Below are 7,097 nucleotides of genomic sequence, written 5' to 3'. Positions count from 1 at the left end.
TTTGCACTTTCATAAATGCGTGTTCATTGGTTTATTAACGCGTCCATTGTGGTGATGACATACGTGCTATCGCCTTACACGGTGACGGACACCTGTGTTATTCCTATAACGCTTCAAACACCAAAGGAAAACCGCGTGCATGGGATTCACGCTAAGTATTTGATTGTTAACGCGGCTCTCTCGTAAGACCGAACGCGTTATAGCGCTCTGTGTATAATTGTAGGATGCTTTAATGTTTAAACACCACATGCCTATGTACCACTGTAAGATGGGTTAATGTTTAAACACCACGAGAAAAAATATGTTTCTTCTCTCACACGAATTGGTGCTAATCTGTTCTTCCTTGCTCTTTGTAACCTCGCTTCAATACCAATTTGTTGGAAAGGCGAAGGAGACAAAGCATCAATTGACACATAAAACACGAGTTGCTGCTCTTCTATTGATCACACAAAACATGATGCTTACAATGAACCCGGTGAAGGGTATTTATTCATTTCTAACTAGCTACTCGCCTTGACATGCAACCACACACTAAAAGTCGTCTATCACTTAACTCGACTTGACTCAACACTCAAATACTTAATCACTCAATTAACTGACTCTCTATGTTTAGCCAAACCCTCATGTAGGGGTAATTATCTTATTTTAACATTCAATACATACAAATAATTAAATTGCACTAGGCATGCCATGAAATTCTCTCATTCTGATAAATGAACTAACGTCCATGCAGAGTCGTTATAGAGAAGCAGCTATCAACGACAACTCCCACATTGACCCAAAAATACGCAGTAAAGCATTTCCCTTCCAACAACAAATCTGAGACGTGATTGAAGAAATCAAACAAAAACTACCCATATGGGGGAGATTCATAGAAGAAGCAAATGATGAGAAAGGACAAACTCCTCTTCCTCAAAATTTCCTTTTTGGGAAAATAAAGAGATCTGGGAAAAACAAAGATCCCATAGCAAACAATGGATCCCATTTCCCATCACCAATCAATATACTACCTCCGTCCATGAAAGTGGTCATCTGTTTGATGCCTTCTGAAGTGTTGTGCCCAACATGAACCAAGAGCGTAGAGATTTGAAGTGTAAGCGAAGCACAAATATCTGAAGCGGAAGCGATCGAACGAACATGCCACATTTTTGTCGAGATAACGCTCTCTCCTGACCCAATTTTATTTTAAAATATTATCTATATCATTTTTTTCAGTCGCTCCACACTCCCTCATGGCAGATCCATAAATATAAGACTCAGACGAAGTATATTCAGCTCATATTCACCCCAAATTTAATCTCGTCCATTGAGTTATATTTATAAAGAAAAGTTAACCCAACTTCGTGCACTTACAATTAAATAAGAAGTCTTTGGATAAAAATCATTAGAAATTTGAATATCTTTACAAATCTATCACAAAACATTTTACAGCGTTTTACAGTTTGGATATTAAGGATTAGTAATATTGACCTAGGTTTTTAAACTTGAAACAAAAATTCCATGCATCATATTCATTCTTCCTTTGGATTTTTTCATCTAAAATTAGTGGACTACTATTATTATTTGATTAGAGTATTATTTGAGTCTATTTGATTCGAGTATTATTTGTATTTTTGAGTGTTGATGTGTTATTATTCTTGTTTTTGAGTGATGATGTGGAGAGAAATTCACAGTTAAAACATTATTGTAAAACACATAATCTTTATTGTTAGAGCATTTTATTTTTCTTCAAGCTAATTATTTCCTATGTCCTTATTTTTCTATATTTTTAAATTAATGTGAAATTGATCATTTGGTCTTGGGGGGTAGATTTATTATTAAAGCATTTTTTTTCAAACTAGATATGCCCTTATTTCTTTGTATCCTTTTGTTTTACAAATTTAAAAACTTTGTATTAACATATAAACATTGGTATTACAAAGTTGGAAGACATGAGAGGATAACGCAAAAAAAAAAACTAAAATGGCCATGACCAGGGAAGTGACAGGAGAAGAGCCTAGATTAAACCCAATCAAGAACTAAAACCTACCATACACCCACACCATCATTGTACATAGACTGCAAAGTACCATAGTCAAAAGCCTCATGTACATGCACTCCAGGACTGGAACAACTCCCTGAGAGACCAACAATTTTGATGGATAAAATAAATATAGTAAAATTGAAATCCCACAACATACCCAACAGACGATAATTACACCAACTTATGTGAGTTATGTAGAAATTTGGTGATAGAATTGCATCTGCTTAAGAAATGTTAATCTAAATCAAGAGACAATTCTAATCTACTGATCTGTGGAATTCAATTCACAATTTAGAATAACAAACTCAGACATGCAATAAGAAATAACACACATGCACAATAGTTTTTCTAGGGGAACCCAACTGGGAAAAACCCATGAAGCCTATTTACTTTAATCAGATGAATAGAAATGTATTACAATTGCTTACCAGCACATAGTACAACCTCCAAGTGAATAACCTATCTCTCTTCTCAATGAGAAGCTCTAACCCAGACTTAGTCAATTTTTTCCTCTTCTTGAGCCCCTATTTCCTTACATAAATCCTAGAGAATTAGCCCCTATTTTCTAAGAATTTTCATCAAATTGATTGCGCAATTCCCAAGGTTTGATCATCTGACTACATGCAACACATGTACACTCAAACTAGTTTATAAATTCTTGTTACATTGCCTTGGAATCTCCACCACGGTTGGGAACTCAAATTCTCTACATGCATTAGTTATTTTAGGTTGATTGATCATTGAGTTAGATTATTGTCCCACTGCACAATTGACCTTCCACTAATTCCTCCAACTATTAGAACTAGTTTAACTGAACACAACTGGATATAACTGAACTAGATTACTACAATTTAGCAATCACCCATGCTTAATTGAACTCCAAGCCCTCTAACTCAAATTTACCGAGCTAACTGAGTGAGAAGAGCCATGTCACACAAGTTAACTGCATCCAAGTTGTCTACTGGTGTGGAAATTTGAATTTTCTCAATTTGACCAAAGCAAAGTCAAATTGAGACTTTCTTGCTGCACTTCTCAACACTCGCTCTCAACAAGAAAGGGATTATCAACCACCCCTATTCTACACCTATGGAATTATAACTTTCCTCTTGACAAATCCTTTTCCAAGATGTCAACATCTTGTTCCTATGTTAGAATGTATTGTAGAAACATTATTCACCTTTACACATAATCTCGTAAATGATGATACTGGATACCTATATGCTTGGATCAATCATGAAATACCATATTCTCAGAAAACTTAATGCAACTCTGATTATCACAACAGATCATAGCTGGATCCATCATCTAACCAAACAGTCCCACAAGTATATTTCTCATCTAAATCGCCTCATATATTGCTTGACTTGCAGCCATGTATTCTGCTTCTATTGAGTTGAGTGCCATAGATCTTTGCTTCCTGCTATACGGAGAAACCACTATGGACCCAACACTAAAAATTCCACTTGATGTAAACTCTCAGTTGGATGGACTCCTTGCCCAATCTGCATCTGTGAAGCCACACAACTTCACTCCCTTTGTCCATTTGTACCATAATCCATACTGGGTAGTGCCTCTGAGGTACCGTAAAACATGCTTAGCTTCCTTCCAATATAATTTGGTTGGCCTAACCATAATTTGGCTCAGTTGGTTGACTACATAGCACATATTTGGTCATGTGTTCACAAGATACATCAGTGAACCCACTAACTTCTGGTAAATGGTAGCATCCACCTCTTCACTTGAAGTGGCAGTCTCCTTCCTCTAGTTGGTTGTTAGAGGTTTCTCCATGGGTTTGCAACTCTCCATGCAAAATGTCTACAATATCTCATTGGCATACTTGCCTTGAGACACAAACAATTCTCCTTCAACTTACCATACTTCCAGCCCGAGGAAGTAGTGCATGAGACTCATGTCCTTCATTTCAAATTCCCTTGCAAGATATGATCAACTCCTCATCACTCGTTAATATTAAATTAACATATAATACAATGATTAGCAATTTACCTTCTATCAAAATATGATCTAGAGGTTCGCATCTGCTTCATTTTAGGTGAAGCCCAAAACAGTGAGATAATTATCGATCCAGGTGTACTAAGCACAGGGTGCCCATTTGAGATCGTGAAACGCTCACTTGATTCTGCACACATGAAACTCTCGATCAAATGTCTCAAAGCCTCTTGTTGCTCTATGTACTCCTCCTCAATAACACCATTGAGAAATGTTGTTTTTACATCCATTTGGTGGATCTTCCACCCCATCTGCTTAGCCAGTGCAAGAATTGATCTAATGGATGAATACCTTGCTATGACAAAAAAGGTTTCCTCATATTCAATTCCCTCTACTTGAGAGAATCCTTTGGCCACAAATCTAGCCTTATACTTCTCTATGATTCCATTTACTGCATGCTTAAGCTTGAAGATCCATCTTGAACCCACAATTGATTTATCCGTCGGTCTTGGGACCACTTCCAAAACAATGATCTTCATGATGGATTTGTATTCTTTCACCATTGCATCATCCCAAATAGGTTGCTCAAGTGCTTCCTGAAAATATGACGGATCAGTCTCGACAAGCTCAATCATTAGAGCCATGTAGCTAGTGTACCTCTCAGGTGACCTCCTTTTCCTGCGCAAAATTGAAGGGGCTCCCACATTCTCCCTCGCATCCTACACAAGTCTATCAGCTTCCCTGGTTCTTTTTCTCCCATCTCTGGATGGTTTTTATTTAGTGGATGCCTCCACTGTCTGATCCTCTATTTGTGGCTGCTTTACAAATTCCTGAGGCTCCTCCTTTGGAGCTAAAAGCTCCTCTTCTGGTGGGATTTGAAGCTCCCTCTCAAGAGAGCACCATATCACTTTTTCCTCATCAAAATTTACATCCCTTTGCACAATTGTCATTCTGATGGAAGGTAAATACGCATGGTGGTTGTGTGGAGTTTCATTGCAGCCCACAAAATCTCCCAACTCTACTATCAGCTTATTGTTGCTTTTTCTAGCACCCATAGCATAAGTGCTTCGGGAGACATAGAAAGCTTCCTAGAGGTAGCCTCTGGGTTGATTGTAGACTAGTGTCTAGGATATATTAAAGAGAGTCTTGCTTTGGAAGTTTATCACTGATGGGTTTTGGCAGCACTCCAATTGTCACGTAGTTAAAAATATAATAAAAGGAGCTTGGTTCAATTGGCATTCATGAAGGTAAACACAAGCCAATACATGGATCCGAAAGTTCAGGGGGTAAATCGGGCCAACCTCAAAGAAAATGTCTGGTTCTAGTGGCCGACACAAAACAACAGAAAGCTTAATATTTACATTGGAGTAAAGTAAGAGGAGAAAAGGAAGGAGGGAATTTGGTGCATAGGGTTGATTTCAATGCAAAATCCTTAGCCACGATGTTCCAATAGAAATATGGAAGACAAAGGAGATGAAAAAGCAGAAAGAGTGGAGTGCGAATTAAGGTTTCATGCCATATACCTCATGGGCACATTTGTCACCAAAAGCATAAGTAACTATATGCACATTACAAGTACATACGTAAATCTATAGATAACACAGGTACTGCCACTACTAGTAACAACTATACAATCATGAACAAGGGCGAAACCTACGACTTCATCACACTATTTCAGAGAGAGAAAACATATATGAAATGAGATTTACAAAGGGGAAAACATACTGCGCATTTCCATGATTGGAATTACCAAAGAGTTTCATTAGTCTACAAAATGAGTACCATTCACCAGTCCATTTACATTCAGCAATCTACATCTCAAGTCCCTCATGAACAAGCAATTAGAACCAAAATGGAACCAAAGAATTTGGACCTTTGTGGGTCCAGAATTCTGGAACTTCTCTTAAGTGTTTCTCCCCCTTATTTATAAAGAGAATGGGGGGCTTTAATCATCATTTACAAAATATCTCAGCCTAGGGCCAACTGTCAGATTGACTAGTTGTCTAGGCCTGCGATAGCTCTACTGTCGAAACTGATTTCATCGGATTTGATTTCGTTCTTGGAAATATAGAAATTACAGAATAATAGAAAAATGAAATTGAATGATGAAGGAGGAAAGTATCGTCCTGCGGTTCTTGTGAAGGCCCCTGATCAGGCCACGTCTCTACCACAATGTGTCCCCCCTGGTGCTCTGTTAGTTTCTGTTGTTTTCACATTAACTTCTTGAATCTCTCATTCTCCAGAGATAGGAGTGGATCGACTGTGAGTTGATGTTACAGAGTAGAATTGGAGAATGTCCTGGCAGTTCTTCGTTGTGTACCTGAGTGGAGCCCCATGTTGAGCCATTAAGTCTTCATGAGTCCCATGCCTCCATTTATTGTCTGAAGGCGTGCAGCGTAGCAGTCGAATTCATTTATGTGACTCGTGTAGTCCTTGGTTTCTTGTTGCGAAGGCTTCTACAGGATTAGCCCATATCGATTTGCAACTGCTCCATACCTCTATTAAAAGTCTTAGTTGTTAACCCATCTGACTTTAAAGCTTTGTACCACGCTATTGAGGCATCATTGTATCGAGACTTTTATGTTGGAGTCGCGACGTGCTTGCAATCTTTGATTGCGATAGTCCTTTAGGGCTTGGCCCTTGGTTCGTCGACTCTTTATGTGATTGTGGTATCGCCCCCTTATCAGAGCCCCCCAATTAGAGGTTTGCAATCGGCGATTCCTTTTTTATGCACACCATAACCATCGATCGCCAATCGCCGATCACCTTTCATGCTTAGCCCCTGGTTCTTTTAGCTTTTTATGTGACTATGGGCCAGACCCTATATCAGATCCCCTTTCTCGCACTTTTTCCCATGTGTGCACTGTGTCACAAAGTGTCAATAAGCATCAACATCCGATTTGCGATTGTTGTTGTGACAACATCACTGCCATATGGAACTTCCTAAGTGGTGACACGTGTCACTCGGATATGCCCTCTTTGGAACCTTGAAAAGTCCAGATTTCTGTGCCATGTGTCCTTTGTACTTCCACTTCATGCTGACGTCAGCGCCACAGTGTCTTTACCGGATCCAATAATATTCTTCCACATGGCCCCTCATAGGAGAGAAAAAAAGGCCTGCCTGCCC

The sequence above is a fragment of the Pinus tabuliformis genome, chromosome 2_1 (genome assembly GCF_031772625.1).
Source record: "Pinus tabuliformis cultivar Carrire ecotype Pingquan chromosome 2_1, CPIR1, whole genome shotgun sequence".
Lineage (NCBI taxonomy): Eukaryota > Viridiplantae > Streptophyta > Pinopsida > Pinales > Pinaceae > Pinus > Pinus tabuliformis.
Note: the sequence above shows the minus strand (reverse complement) of the source record.